A 15,784-nucleotide genomic window follows, 5' to 3' on the forward strand; every position below is an offset into this window, starting at 1 on the left:
TTGGATTTTCCCACTCCTACTTAGGCGCTCAATTTATTTGAATAAGTCCTTCACTATATTGAAAAACACTTTTTGTTGAACTGTATAAAGATAGTATTTTGAGCGCGAAATCTGACGTGTTAAGTTCTTCTACCTCAGACCACTTAGAACGATAATTTTTTCTGATTTCGAACCTATTTGGACTTTCCCACTCCTACTTAGGCGCTCATTTTATTTGAATAAGTCCCTCACTATATTGAAAAACACTTTTTGTTAAACTGTATAAAGATAGTATTTTGAGCGCGAAATCTGACAACGTGTTAAGTTCTTCTAACTCAGACCACTTAGACCAATAATTCTTTTTGATTTCGAACCTATTTGGACTTTCCCACTCCTACTTAGGCGCTCAATTTATTTGAATTAGTCCTTCACTATATTGAAAAACACTTTATTAAACTATATAAAGATAATATTTTGAGCGCAAAATCTGACAACGTGTTAAGTTCTTCTACCTCAGACCACTTAGACCGATAATTTTTTTTGATTTCAAACCTATTTGGACTTTCCCACTCCTACTTAGGCGCTCAATTTATTTGAATTAGTCCTTCACTATATTGAAAAACACTTTGTTAAACTATATAAAGATAATATTTTGAGCGCGAAATCTGACAACGTGTTAAGTTCTTCTACCTCAGACCACTTAGAACGATAATTCCTTCTGATTTCGAACCTATTTGGATTTTCCCACTCCTACTTAGGCGCTCAATTTATGTGAATAAGTCCTTCACTATATTGAAAAACACTTTTTGTTGAACTGTATAAAGATAGTATTTTGAGCGCGAAATCTGACGTGTTAAGTTCTTCTACCTCAGACCTTTTAGAACGATAATTTTTTCTGATTTCGAACCTATTTGGACTTTCCCACTCCTACTTAGGCGCTCATTTTATTTGAATAAGTCCTTCACTATATTGAAAAACACTTTTTGTTAAACTGTATAAAGATAGTATTTTGAGCGCGAAATCTGACAACGTGTTAAGTTCTTCTACCTCAGACAACTTAGACCAATAATTTTTTTTGATTTCGAACCTCTTTGGACTTTCCCACTCCTACATAGGCGCTCAATTTATTTGAATTAGTCCTTCACTATATTGAAAAACACTTTGTTAAACTATATAAAGATAATATTTTGAGCGCGAAATCTGACAACGTGTTAAGTTCTTCTACCTCAGACCACGTAGACCAATAATTTTTTCTGATTTAGAACCTATTTGGACTTTCCCACTCCTACTTAGGCGCTCAATTTATTTGAATCAGTCCTTCACTATATTGAAAAACACTTTGTTAAACTATATAAAGATAATATTTTGAGCGCAAAATCTGACAACGTGTTAAGTTCTTCTACCTCAGACCACTTAGAACGATAATTCCTTCTGATTTCGAACCTATTTGGACGTTCCCACTCCTACTTAGACGCTCAATTTATTTGAATAAGTCCTTCACTATATTGAAAAACACTTTTTGTTGAACTGTATAAAGATAGTATTTTGAGCGCGAAATCTGACGTGTTAAGTTCTTCTACCTCAGACCACTTAGAACAATAATTCCTTCTGATTTCGAACCTATTTGGATTTTCCCACTCCTACTTAGGCGCTCAATTTATTTGAATAAGTCCTTCACTATATTGAAAAACACTTTTTGTTGAACTGTATAAAGATAGTATTTTGAGCGCGAAATCTGACGTGTTAAGTTCTTCTACCTCAGACCACTTAGAACAATAATTCTTCCTGATTTCGAACCTATTTGGACTTTCCCACTCCTACTTAGGCGCTCATTTTATTTGAATAAGTCCTTCACTATATTGAAAAACACTTTTTGTTGAACTGTATAAAGATAGTATTTTGAGCGCGAAATCTGACGTGTTAAGTTCTTCTACCTCAGACCACTTAGAACAATAATTCCTTCTGATTTCGAACCTATTTGGATTTTCCCACTCCTACTTAGGCGCTCAATTTATTTGAATAAGTCCTTCACTATATTGAAAAACACTTTTTGTTGAACTGTATAAAGATAGTATTTTGAGCGCGAAATCTGACGTGTTAAGTTCTTCTACCTCAGACCACTTAGAACAATAATTCTTCCTGATTTCGAACCTATTTGGACTTTCCCACTCCTACTTAGGCGCTCATTTTATTTGAATAAGTCCTTCACTATATTGAAAAACACTTTTTGTTGAACTGTATAAAGATAGTATTTTGAGCGTGAAATCTGACGTGTTAAGTTCTTCTACCTCAGACCACTTAGAACAATAATTCTTCCTGATTTCGAACCTATTTGGACTTTCCCACTCCTACTTAGGCGCTCAATTTATTTGAATAAGTCCTTCACTATATTGAAAAACACTTTTTGTTAAACTGTATAAAGATAGTATTTTGCGTGCGAAATCTGACAACGTGTTTCGTACTTCTATCTCGGACAACCTAGAACGATACTTTCTTCTGCTTTAGAACCTATTTGGACTTTCCCACTCCTACTTAGGCGTTCAATTTATTTGAATAAGTCCTTCATTATATTGAAAAACACTTTTTGTTAAATTGTATTAAGATAGTATTTTGAGCGCGAAATCTGACAACGTGTTAAGTTCTTCTACCTCAGACCACTTAGACCGATAATTTTTTTTGATTTCGAACCTCTTTGGACTTTCCCACTCCTACATAGGCGCTCAATTTATTTGAATTAGTCCTTCACTATATTGAAAAACACTTTGTTAAACTATATAAAGATAATATTTTGAGCGCGAAATCTGACAACGTGTTAAGTTCTTCTACCTCAGACCACGTAGACCAATAATTTTTTTTGATTTTGAACCTATTTGGACTTTCCCACTCCTACTTAGGCGCTCAATTCATTTGAATTAGTCCTTCACTATATTGAAAAACATTTTTTGTTAAACTGTATAAAGATAGTATTTTGAGCGCGAAATCTGACAACGTGTTAAGTTCTTCTACCTCAGACAACTTAGACCAATAATTTTTTTTGATTTCGAACCTATTTGGACTTTCCCACTCCTACTTAGGCGCTCAATTTATTTGAATTAGTCCTTCACTATATTGAAAAACACTTTGTTAAACTATATAAAGATAATATTTTGAGCGCGAAATCTGACAACCTGTTAAGTTCTTCTACCTCAGACCACTTAGAACAATAATTCCTTCTAATTTCAAACCTATTTGGACTTTCCCACTCCTACTTAGGCGCTCAATTTATTTGAATAAATCCTTCACTATATTGAAAAACACTTTTTGTTGAACTGTATAAAGATAGTATTTTGAGCGCGAAATCTGACGTGTTAAGTTTTTCTACCTCAAACCACTCAGAACGATAATTCTTTTTAATTTCGAACCTATTTGGACTTTCCCACTCCTACTTAGGCGCTCAATTTATTTGAATAAGTCCTTCACTATATTGAAAAACACTTTTTGTTGAACTGTATAAAGATAGTATTTTGAGCGCGAAATCTGACGTGTTAAGTTCTTCTACCTCAGACCACCCAGAACGATAATTCCTTTTAATTTCGAACTTATTTGGACTTTCCCACTCCTACTTAGGCGCTCAATTTATTTGAATAAGTCCTTCACTATATTGAAAAACACTTTTTGTTAAACTATATAAAGATAATGTTTTGAGCGCGAAATCTGACAACGTGTTAAGTTCTTCTACCTCAGACCACTTAGAACGATAATTTTTGCTGATTTCGAACCTATTTGGACTTTCCCACTCCTACTTAAGCGCTCAATTTATTTGAATAGGTCCTTCACTATATTGAAAAACACTTTTTGTTGAACTGTATAAAGATGGTATTTTGAGCGCGAAATCTGACGTGTTAAGTTCTTCTACCTCAGACCACTCAGAACAATAATTCCATTTAATTTCGAACCTATTTGGATTTTCCCACTCCTACTTAGGCGCTCAATTTATTTGAATAAGTCCTTCACTATATTGAAAAACACTTTTTGTTGAACTGTATAAAGATAGTATTTTGAGCGCGAAATCTGACGTGTTAAGTTCTTCTACCTCAGACCACTCAGAACGATAATTCCTCTTAATTTCAAACCTATTTGGACTTTCCCACTCCTACATAGGCGCTCAATTTATTTGAATTAGTCCTTCACTATATTGAAAAACACTTTGTTAAACTATATAAAGATAATATTTTGAGCGCGAAATCTGACAACGTGTTAAGTTCTTCTACCTCAGACCACGTAGACCAATAATTTTTTTTGATTTTGAACCTATTTGGACTTTCCCACTCCTACTTAGGCGCTCAATTCACTTGAATTAGTCCTTCACTATATTGAAAAACATTTTTTGTTAAACTGTATAAAGATAGTATTTTGAGCGCGAAATCTGACAACGTGTTGAGTTCTTCTACCTCAGACAACTTAGACCAATAATTTTTTTTTGATTTTGAACCTATTTGGACTTTCCCACTCCTGCTTAGGCGCTCAATTTATTTGAATTAGTCCTTCACTATATTGAAAAACACTTTGTTAAACTATATAAAGATAATATTTTGAGCGCGAAATCTGACAACCTGTTAAGTTCTTCTACCTCAGACCACTTAGAACAATAATTCCTTCTAATGTCGAACCTATTTGGACTTTCCCACTCCTACTTAGGCGCTCAATTTATTTGAATAAGTCCTTCACTATATTGAAAAACACTTTTTGTTGAACTGTATAAAGATAGTATTTTGAGCGCGAAATCTGACGTGTTAAGTTTTTCTACCTCAAACCACTCAGAACGATAACTCTTTTTAATTTCGAACCTATTTGGACTTTCCCACTCCTACTTAGGCGCTCAATTTATTTGAATAAGTCCTTCACTATATTGAAAAACACTTTTTGTTGAACTGTATAAAGATAGTATTTTGAGCGCGAAATCTGACGTGTTAAGTTCTTCTACCTCAGACCACCCAGAACGATAATTCCTTTTAATTTCGAACTTATTTGGACTTTCCCACTCCTACTTAGGCGCTCAATTTATTTGAATAAGTCCTTCACTATATTGAAAAACACTTTTTGTTAAACGGTATAAAGATAGTATTTTGAGCGCGAAATCTGACAACGTGTTAAGTTCTTCTACCTCAGACCACTAAGAACAAAAATTCCTTTTAATTTCGAACCTATTTGGACTTTCCCACTCCTATTTAGGCGCTCAATTTATTTGAATAAGTCCTTCACTATATTGAAAAACACTTTTTGTTAAACTATATAAAGATAATGTTTTGAGCGCGAAATCTGACAACGTGTTAAGTTCTTCTACCTCAGACCACTTAGAACGATAATTTTTTCTGATTTCGAACCTATTTGGACTTTCCCACTCCTACTTAGGCGCTCAATTTATTTGAATAGGTCCTTCACTATATTGAAAAACACTTTTTGTTGAACTGTATAAAGATGGTATTTTGAGCGCGAAATCTGACGTGTTAAGTTCTTCTACCTCAGACCACTCAGAACAATAATTCCATTTAATTTCGAACCTATTTGGATTTTCCCACTCCTACTTAGGCGCTCAATTTATTTGAATAAGTCCTTTACTATATTGAAAAACACTTTTTGTTGAACTGTATAAAGATAGTATTTTGAGCGCGAAATCTGACGTGTTAAGTTCTTCTACCTCAGACCACTCAGAACGATAATTCCTTTTAATTGCAAACCTATTTGGATTTTCCCACTCCTACTTAGGCGCTCAATTTATTTGAATAAGTCCTTCACTATATTGAAAAACACGTTTTGTTAAACTGTATAAAGATAGTATTTTGAGCGCGAAATCTGACGTGTTAAGTTCTTCTACCTCAGACCACTCAGAACAATAATTCTTCTTAATTTCAAACCGATTTGGACTTTCCCACTCCTACTTAGGCGCTCAATTTATTTGAATAGGTCCTTCACTATATTGAAAAACACTTTTTGTTAAACTGTATAAAGATAGTATTTTGAGCGCGAAATCTGACAACGTGTTAAGTTCTTCTGCCTCAGACAACTCAGAACGATAATTCCTTCTAATTTTGAACCTATTTGGACTTTCCCACTCCTACTTAGGCCCTCAATTTATTTGAATAAGTCCTTCACTATATTGAAAAACACTTTTTGTTAAACTATATAAAGATAATATTTTGAGCGCGAAATCTGACAACGTGTTAAGTTCTTCTACCTCAGACCACTTAGAACGATAATTTTTTCTAATTTCGAACCTTTTTGGACTTTCCCACTCCTACTTAGGCGCTCAATTTATTTGAATAAGTCCTTCGCTATATTGAAAAACGCTTTTTGTTAAACTGTATAAAGATAGTATTTTGAGCGCGAAATCTGACAACGTGTTAAGTTCTTCTACCTCAGACCACTCAGAACAATAATTCCTTTTAATTTCGAACCTATTTGAACTTTCCCACTCCTACTTATGCGCTCAATTTATTTGAATAAGTCCTTCACTATATTGAAAAACACTTTTTGTTAAACTGTATAAAGATAGTATTTTGAGCGCGAAATCTGACAACGTGTTAAGTTCTTCTACCTCAGACCACTCAGAACGATAATTCGTTTTAATTTCGAACCTAATTGGACTTTCCCACTCCTACTTAATCGCTCAATTTATATGAATAGGTCCTTCACTATATTGAAAAACACTTTTTGTTAAACTGTATAAAGATAATATTTTGAGCGCGAAATCTGACAACGTGTTAAGTTCTTCTACCTCAGACCACTTAGAACAATAATTCCTTCTGATTTCGAACCTATTTGGACTTTCCCACTCCTACTTAGGCGCTCAATTTATTTGAATAAGTCCTTCACTATATTGAAAAACACTTTTTGTTAAACTGTATAAAGATAGTATTTTGAGCGCGAAATCTGACAACGTGTTAAGTTCTTCTACCTCAGACCACTCAGAACGACAATTCCTTTTAATTTCGAACCTATTTGGACTTTCCCACTCCTACTTAGGTGCTCAATTTATTTGAATAAGTCCTTCACTATATTGAAAAACACTTTTTGTTAAACTGTAAAAAGAGTATTTTGAGCGCCAAATCTGACAACGTGTTGAGTTCTTCTACCTCAGACACTTCAGAACGCTAATTCCTTTTAATTTCGAACCTATTTGGACTTTCCCACTCCTACTTAGGCGCTCAATTTATTTGAATAAGTCCTTCACTATATTGAAAAACACTTTTTGGTAAACTGTATAAAGATAGTATTTTGAGCGCGAAATCTGACAACGTGTTAAGTTCTTCTACCTCAGACCGCTTAGAACGATAATTCTTTCTGATTTCGAACCTATTTGGACTTTCCCACTCCTACTTAGGCGCTCAATTTATTTGAATAAGTCCTTCACTATATTGAAAAACACTTTTTGTTAAACTGTATAAAAAAGATAGTATTTTGAGCGCGAAATCTGACAACGTGTTAAGTTCTTCTACCTCAGACCACTCAGAACGATAATTCCTTTTAATTTCGAACCTATTTGGACTTTCCCACTCCTACTTAGGCCCTCAATTTATTTGAATAAGTCCTTCACTATATTGAAAAACACTTTTTGTTAAACTGTATAAAGATAGATTTTTGAGCGCGAAATCTGACATCGTGTTAAGTTCTTCTACCTCAGACCCTTCAGAACGATAATTCCTTTTAATTTCGAATCTATTTGGACTTTCCCACTCCTGCTTAGGCGCTCAATTTATTTGAATAAGTCCTTCACTATATTGAAAAACGCTTTTTGTTAAACTGTATAAAGATAGATTTTTGAGCGCGAAATCTGACATCGTGTTAAGTTCTTCTACCTCAGACCACTCAGAACGATAATTCCTTTTAATTTCGAACCTATTTTGACTTTCCCACTCCTACTTAGGCGCTCAATTTATTTGAATAAGTCCTTCACTATATTGAAAAACACTTTTTGTTAAACTGTATAAAGATAGTATTTTGAGCGCGAAATCTGACAACGTGTTAAGTTCTTCTACCTCAAACCACTCAGAACGATAATTCCTTTTAATTTCGAACCTAATTGGACTTTCCCACTCCTACTTAGGCGCTCAATTTATATGAATAGGTCCTTCACTATATTGAAAAACACTTTTTGTTAAACTGTATAAAGATAATATTTTGAGCGCGAAATCTGACAACGTGTTAAGTTCTTCTACCTCAGACCACTTAGAACAATAATTCCTTCTGATTTCGAACCTATTTGGACTTTCCCACTCCTACTTAGGCGCTCAATTTATTTGAATAAGTCCTTCACTATATTGAAAAACACTTTTTGTTAAACTGTATAAAGATAGTATTTTGAGCGCGAAATCTGACAACGTGTTAAGTTCTTCTACCTCAGACCACTCAGAACGACAATTCCTTTTAATTTCGAACCTATTTGGACTTTCCCACTCCTACTTAGGCGCTCAATTTATTTGAATAAGTCCTTCACTATATTGAAAAACACTTTTTGTTAAACTGTAAAAAGATAGTTTTTTGAGCGCCAAATCTGACAACGTGTTAAGTTCTTCTACCTCAGACCCTTCAGAACGCTAATTCCTTTTAATTTCGAACCTATTTGGACTTTCCCACTCCTACTTAGGCGCTCAATTTATTTGAATTAGTCCTTCACTATATTGAAAAACACTTTTTGTTAAACTGTTTAAAGATAGTATTTTGAGCGCGAAATCTGACAACGTGTTAAATTCTTCTACCTCAGACCACTTAGAACGATAATTCCTTTTAATTTCGAACCTATTTGGACTTTCCCACTCCTACTTAGGCGCTCAATTAATTTGAATAAGTCCTTCACTATATTGAAAAACACTTTTTATTAAACTGCATAAAGATAGTATTTTGAGCGCGAAATCTGACAACGTGTTAAGTTCTTCCACCTCAGACCCTTCAGAACGATAATTCCTTTTAATTTCGAACCTATTTGGACTTTCCCACTCCTGCTTGAGCGCTCAATTTATTTGAATAAGTCCTTCACTATATTGAAAAACGCTTTTTGTTAAACTGTATAAAGATAGTTTTTTGAGCGCGAAATCTGACAACGTGTTAAGTTCTTCTACCTCAGACCACTCAGAACGATAATTCCTTTTAATTTCGAACCTATTTGGACTTTCCCACTCCTACTTAGGCGCTCAATTTATTTGAATAAGTCCTTCACTATATTGAAAAACACTTTTTGTTAAACTGTATAAAGATAGTATTTTGAACGCGAAATCTGACAACGTGTTAAGTTCTTCTACCTCAAACCACTCAGAACGATAATTCCTCTTAATTTCGAACCTAATTGGATTTTCCCACTCCTACTTAGGCGCTCAATTTATATGAATAGGTCCTTCACTATATTGAAAAACACTTTTTGTTAAACTGTATAAAGATAATATTTTGAGCGCGAAATCTGACAACGTGTTAAGTTCTTCTACCTCAGACCACTTAGAACAATAATTCCTTCTGATTTCGAACCTATTTGGACTTTCCCACTCCTACTTAGGCGCTCAATTTATTTGAATAAGTCCTTCACTATATTGAAAAACGCTTTTTGTTAAACTGTATAAAGATAGTTTTTTGAGCGCGAAATCTGACAACGTGTTAAGTTCTTCTACCTCAGACCACTCAGAACGATAATTCCTTTTAATTTCGAACCTATTTGGACTTTCCCACTCCTACTTAGGCGCTCAATTTATTTGAATAAGTCCTTCACTATATTGAAAAACACTTTTTGTTAAACTGTATAAAGATAGTATTTTGAACGCGAAATCTGACAACGTGTTAAGTTCTTCTACCTCAAACCACTCAGAACGATAATTCCTCTTAATTTCGAACCTAATTGGATTTTCCCACTCCTACTTAGGCGCTCAATTTATATGAATAGGTCCTTCACTATATTGAAAAACACTTTTTGTTAAACTGTATAAAGATAATATTTTGAGCGCGAAATCTGACAACGTGTTAAGTTCTTCTACCTCAGACCACTTAGAACAATAATTCCTTCTGATTTCGAACCTATTTGGACTTTCCCACTCCTACTTAGGCGCTCAATTTATTTGAATAAGTCCTTCACTATATTGAAAAACACTTTTTGTTAAACTGTATAAAGATAGTATTTTGAGCACGAAATCTGACAACGTGTTAAGTTCTTCTACCTCAGACCACTCAGAACGACAATTCCTTTTAATTTCGAACCTATTTGGACTTTCCCACTCCTACTTAGGCGCTCAAATCATTTGAATAAGTCCTTCACTATATTGAAAAACACTTTTTGTTAAACTGTAAAAAGATAGTTTTTTGAGCGCCAAATCTGACAACGTGTTAAGTTCTTCTACCTCAGACCCTTCAGAACGCTAATTCCTTTTAATTTCGAACCTATTTGGACTTTCCCACTCCTACTTAGGCGCTCAATTTATTTGAATAAGTCCTTCACTATATTGAAAAACACTTTTTGGTAAACTGTATAAAGATAGTATTTTGAGCGCGAAATCTGACAACGTGTTAAGTTCTTCTACCTCAGACCACTTAGAACGATAATTCTTTCTGATTTCGAACCTATTTGGACTTTCCCACTCCTACTTAGGCGCTCAATTTATTTGAATAAGTCCTTCACTATATTGAAAAACACTTTTTGGTAAACTGTATAAAGATAGTATTTTGAGCGCGAAATCTGACAACGTGTTAAGTTCTTCTACCTCAGACCACTTAGAACGATAATTCTTTCTGATTTCGAACCTATTTGGACTTTCCCACTCCTACTTAGGCGCTCAATTTATTTGAATAAGTCCTTCACTATATTGAAAAACATTTTTTGTTAAACTGTATAAAGATAGTATTTTGAGCGCGAAATCTGACAATCTGTTAAGTTCTTCTACCTCAGACCACTCAGAACGATAATTCTTTTTAATTTAAAACTTATTTGGACTTTCCCACTCCTACTTAGGCGCTCAATTTATTTGAATAAGTCCTTCACTATATTGAAAAACACTTTTTGTTAAACTGTATAAAAAAGATAGTATTTTGAGCGCGAAATCTGACAACGTGTTAAGTTCTTCTACCTCAGACCCTTCAGAACGATAATTCCTTTTAATTTCGAACCTATTTGGACTTTCCCGCTCCTGCTTAGGCGCTCAATTTATTTGAATAAGTCCTTCACTATATTGAAAAACGCTTTTAGTTAAACTGTATAAAGATAGTTTTTTGAGCGCGAAATCTGACAACGTGTTAATTTCTTCTACCTCAGACCACTCAGAACGATAATTCTTTTTAATTTCGAACCTATTTGGACTTTCCCACTCCTACTTAGGCGCTCAATTTATTTGAATAAGTCCTTCACTATATTGAAAAACACTTTTTGTTAAACTATAAAAGATAATATTTTGTGCGCGAAATCTGACAACGTGTTAAGTTCTTCTACCTCAGACCACTTAGAACGATAATTCTTTCTGATATCGAATCTATTTGGACTTTCCCACTCCTACTTAGGCGCTCAATTTATTTGAATAAGTTCTTCACTATATTGAAAAACACTTTTTGTTAAACTGTATAAAAAAGATAGTATTTTGAGCGCGAAATCTGACAACGTATTAAGTTCTTCTACCTCAGACCACTCAGAACGATAATTTCTTTTAATTTCGAACCTAATTGGACTTTCCCACTCCTACTTAGGCGCTCAATTTATTTGAATAAGTCCTTCACTATATTGAAAAACACTTTTTGTTAAACTGTATAAAGATAGTATTTTGAGCCCGAAATCTGACAACGTGTTAAGTTCTTCTACCTCAGACCACTCAGAACGAAAATTCCACCTCAGACCACTCAGAACAAAAATTTGATTTCTAGTCAGACCACTCAGAACGAAAATTTGATTTCGAACCTATTTGGAATTTCCCACTCCTACTTAGGCGCTCAATTTATTTGAATAAGTCCTTCACTATATTGAAAAACACTTTTTGTTAAACTGTATAAAGATAGTATTTTGAGCGCGAAATCTGACAACGTGTTAAGTTCTTCTACCTCAGACCACTCAGAACAATAATTCCTATTAATTTCGAACCTATTTGGACTTTCCCACTCCTACTTAGGCGCTCAATTTATTTGAATAAGTCCTTCACTATATTGAAAAACATTTTTTGTTAAACTGTATAAAGATAATATTTTGAGCGCGAAATCTGACAACGTGTTGAGTTCTTCTACCTCAGACCACTCAGAACAATAATTTTTTTTAATTTCGAACCTATTGAACTTTCCCACTCCTACTTAGGCGCTCAATTTATTTGAATAAGTCCTTCACTATATTGAAAAACACTTTTTGTTTAACTGTATAAAGATAGTATTTTGAGCGCGAAATCCGACAACGTGTTAAATTCTTCCACCTCAGACCACTCAAAACAATAATTCCTTTTAATTTCGAACCTATTTGGACTTTCCCCACCCCACTCTTACTTAGGCGCTCATGTTATTTGAATAAGTCCTTCACTATATTGAAAAACACTTTTTGTTAAACTGTATAAAGATAGTATTTTGAGCGCGAGATCTGACAACGTGTTAAGTTCTTCTACGTCAATCCACTTAGACCAATAATTGTTTTTGATTTCGAACCTATTTGGACTTTCCCACTCCTACTTAGGCGCTCAATTTATTTGAATTAGTCCTTCAATATATTGAAAAACACTTTTTGTTAAACTATATAAAGATAATATTTTGAGCGCGAAATCTGACAACGTGTTAAGTTCTTCTACCTCAGACCACTTAGAACGATAATTCCTTCTGATTTCGAACCTATTTGGACATTCCCACTCCTACTTAGGCGCTCAATTTATTTGAATAAGTTCTTCACTATATTGAAAAACACTTTTTGTTAAACTGTATAAAGATAGTATTTTGAGCGCAAAATCTGACAACGTGTTAAGTTCTTCTACCTCAGACCACTCAGAACGATAATTCTTTTTAATTTCGAACCTATTTGGACTTTCCCACTCCTACTTAGGCGCTCAATTTATTTGAATAAATCCTTCACTATATTGAAAAACACTTTTTGTTAAACTGTTTAAAGATAGTATTTTGAGCGCGAAATCTGACAACGTGTTAAGTTCTTCTACCTCAGACCACTCAGAACAATAAATCCTTTTAATTTCGAACCTATTTGGACTTTCCCACTCCTACTTAAGCGCTCAATTTATTTGAATAAGTCCTTCACTATATTGAAAAACACTTTTTGTTAAACTATATAAAGATAATATTTTGAGCGCGAAATCTGACAACGTGTTAAGTTCTTCTACCTCAGACCACTTAGAACGATAATTCTTTCTGATTTCGAACCTATTTGGACTTTCCCACTCCTACTTAGGCGCTCAATTTATTTGAATAAGTCCTTCACTATATTGAAAAACACTTTGTTAAACTGTATAAAGATAGTATTTTGAGCGCGAAATCTGACAACGTGTTAAGTTCTTCTACCTCAGACCACTCAGAACGATAATTCTTTTTAATTTCGAACCTATTTGAACTTTCCCACTCCTACTTAGGCGCTCAATTTATTTGAATAAGTCCTTCACTATATTGAAAAACACTTTTTGTTAAACTGTATAAAGATAGTATTTTGAGCGCGAAATCTGACAACGTGTTAAGTTCTTCTACCTCACACCACTTAGAACGATAATTCCTTTTAATTTCGAACCTATTTGGACTTTTCCACTCCTACTTAGGCGCTCAATTTATTTCAATAAGTCCTTCACTATATTGAAAAACACTTTTTGGTAAACTGTATAAAGATAGTATTTTGAGCGCGAAATCTGACAACGTGTTAAATTCTTCTACCTCAGACCACTCAGAACAAAAATTCCTTTTGATTTCGAACCTATTTGGACTTTCCCACTCTTACTTAGGCGCTCAATTTATTTGAATAAGTCCTTCACTATATTGAAAAACACTTTTTGTTAAACTGTATAAGGATAGTATTTTGAGCGCGAAATCTGACAACATGTTAAGTTCTTCTACCTCAGACCACTCAGAACAAAAATTCCTTTTGATTTCGAACCTATTTGGACTTTCCCACTCTTACTTAGGCGCTCAATTTATTTGAATAAGTCCTTCACTATATTGAAAAAAGATAGTATTTTGAGCGCAAAATCTGACAACGTGTTAAGTTCTTCTACCTCAGACCACTCAGAACGATAATTCTTTTTAATTTCGAACCTTTTTGAACTTTCCCACTCCTACTTAGGCGCTCAATTTATTTGAATAAGTCCTTCACTATATTGAAAAACACTTTTTGTTAAACTGTATAAAGATAGTATTTTGAGCGCGAAATCTGACAACGTGTTAAGTTCTTCTACCTCACACCACTTAGAACGATAATTTCTTTTAATTTCGAACCTATTTGGACTTTTCCACTCCTACTTAGGCGCTCAATTTATTTGAATAAGTCCTTCACTATATTGAAAACACTTTTTGTTAAACTGTATAAAGATAGTATTTTGAGCGCGAAATCTGACAACGTGTTAAGTTCTTCTACCTCAGACCACTCAGAACGATAATTCCTTTTAATTTCGACCCTATTTGGTCTTTCCCACTCCTACTTAGGTGCTCAATTTATTTGAATAAGTCCTTCACTATATTGAAAAACACTTTTTGTTAAACTGTATAAAGATAGTATTTTGAGCGCGAAATCTGACAACGTGTTAAGTTCTTCTACCTCAGACCACTCAGAACGATAATTACTTTTAATTTCGAACCTATTTGGACTTTCCCACTCCTACTTAGGCGCTCAATTTATTTGAATAAGTCCTTCACTATATTGAAAAACACTTTTTGGTAAACTGTATAAAGATAGTATTTTGAGCGCGAAATCTGACAAAGTGTTAAGTTCTTCTACCTCAGACCACTCAGAACGATAATTCTTTTTAATTTTGAACCTATTTGGACTTTCCCACTCCTACTTAGGCGCTCAATTTATTTGAATAAGTCCTTCACTATATTGAAAAACACTTTTTGTTAAACTGTATAAAGATAGTATTTTGAGCGCGAAATCTGACAACGTGTTAAGTTCTTCTACCTCAGACCACTCAGAACGATAATTCCTTTTAATTTCGAACCTATTTGGACTTTCCCACTCCTACTTAGGCGCTCAATTTGTTTGAATAAGTCCTTCACTATATTGAAAAACACTTTTTGTTAAACTGTATAAAGATAGTATTTTGAGCGCGAAATCTGACAACGTGTTAAGTTCTTCTACCTCAGACCACTCAGAACGATAATTCTTTTTAATTTCGAACCTATTTGAACTTTCCCACTCCTACTTAGGCGCTCAATTTATTTGAATAAGTCCTTCACTATATTGAAAAACACTTTTTGTTAAACTGTATAAAGATAGTATTTTGAGCGCGAAATCTGACAACGTGTTAAGTTCTTCTACCTCACACCACTTAGAACGATAATTCCTTTTAATTTCGAACCTATTTGGACTTTTCCACTCCTACTTAGGCGCTCAATTTATTTGAATAAGTCCTTCACTATATTGAAAAACACTTTTTGTTAAACTGTATAAAGATAGTATTTTGAGCGCGAAATCTGACAACGTGTTAAGTTCTTCTACCTCAGACCACTTAGAACGATAATTCTTTCTGATTTCAAACCTATTTGGACTTTCCCACTCCTACTTAGGCGCTCAATTTATTTGAATAAGTCCTTCACTATATTGAAAAACACTTTTTGTTAAACTGTATAAAGATAGTATTTTGAGCGCGAAATCTGACAACGTGTTAAGTTCTTCTACCTCAGACCA

Source organism: Convolutriloba macropyga, chromosome 7 (genome assembly GCF_964194025.1).
Source record: "Convolutriloba macropyga chromosome 7, txConMacr16.3, whole genome shotgun sequence".
Lineage (NCBI taxonomy): Eukaryota > Metazoa > Xenacoelomorpha > Acoela > Convolutidae > Convolutriloba > Convolutriloba macropyga.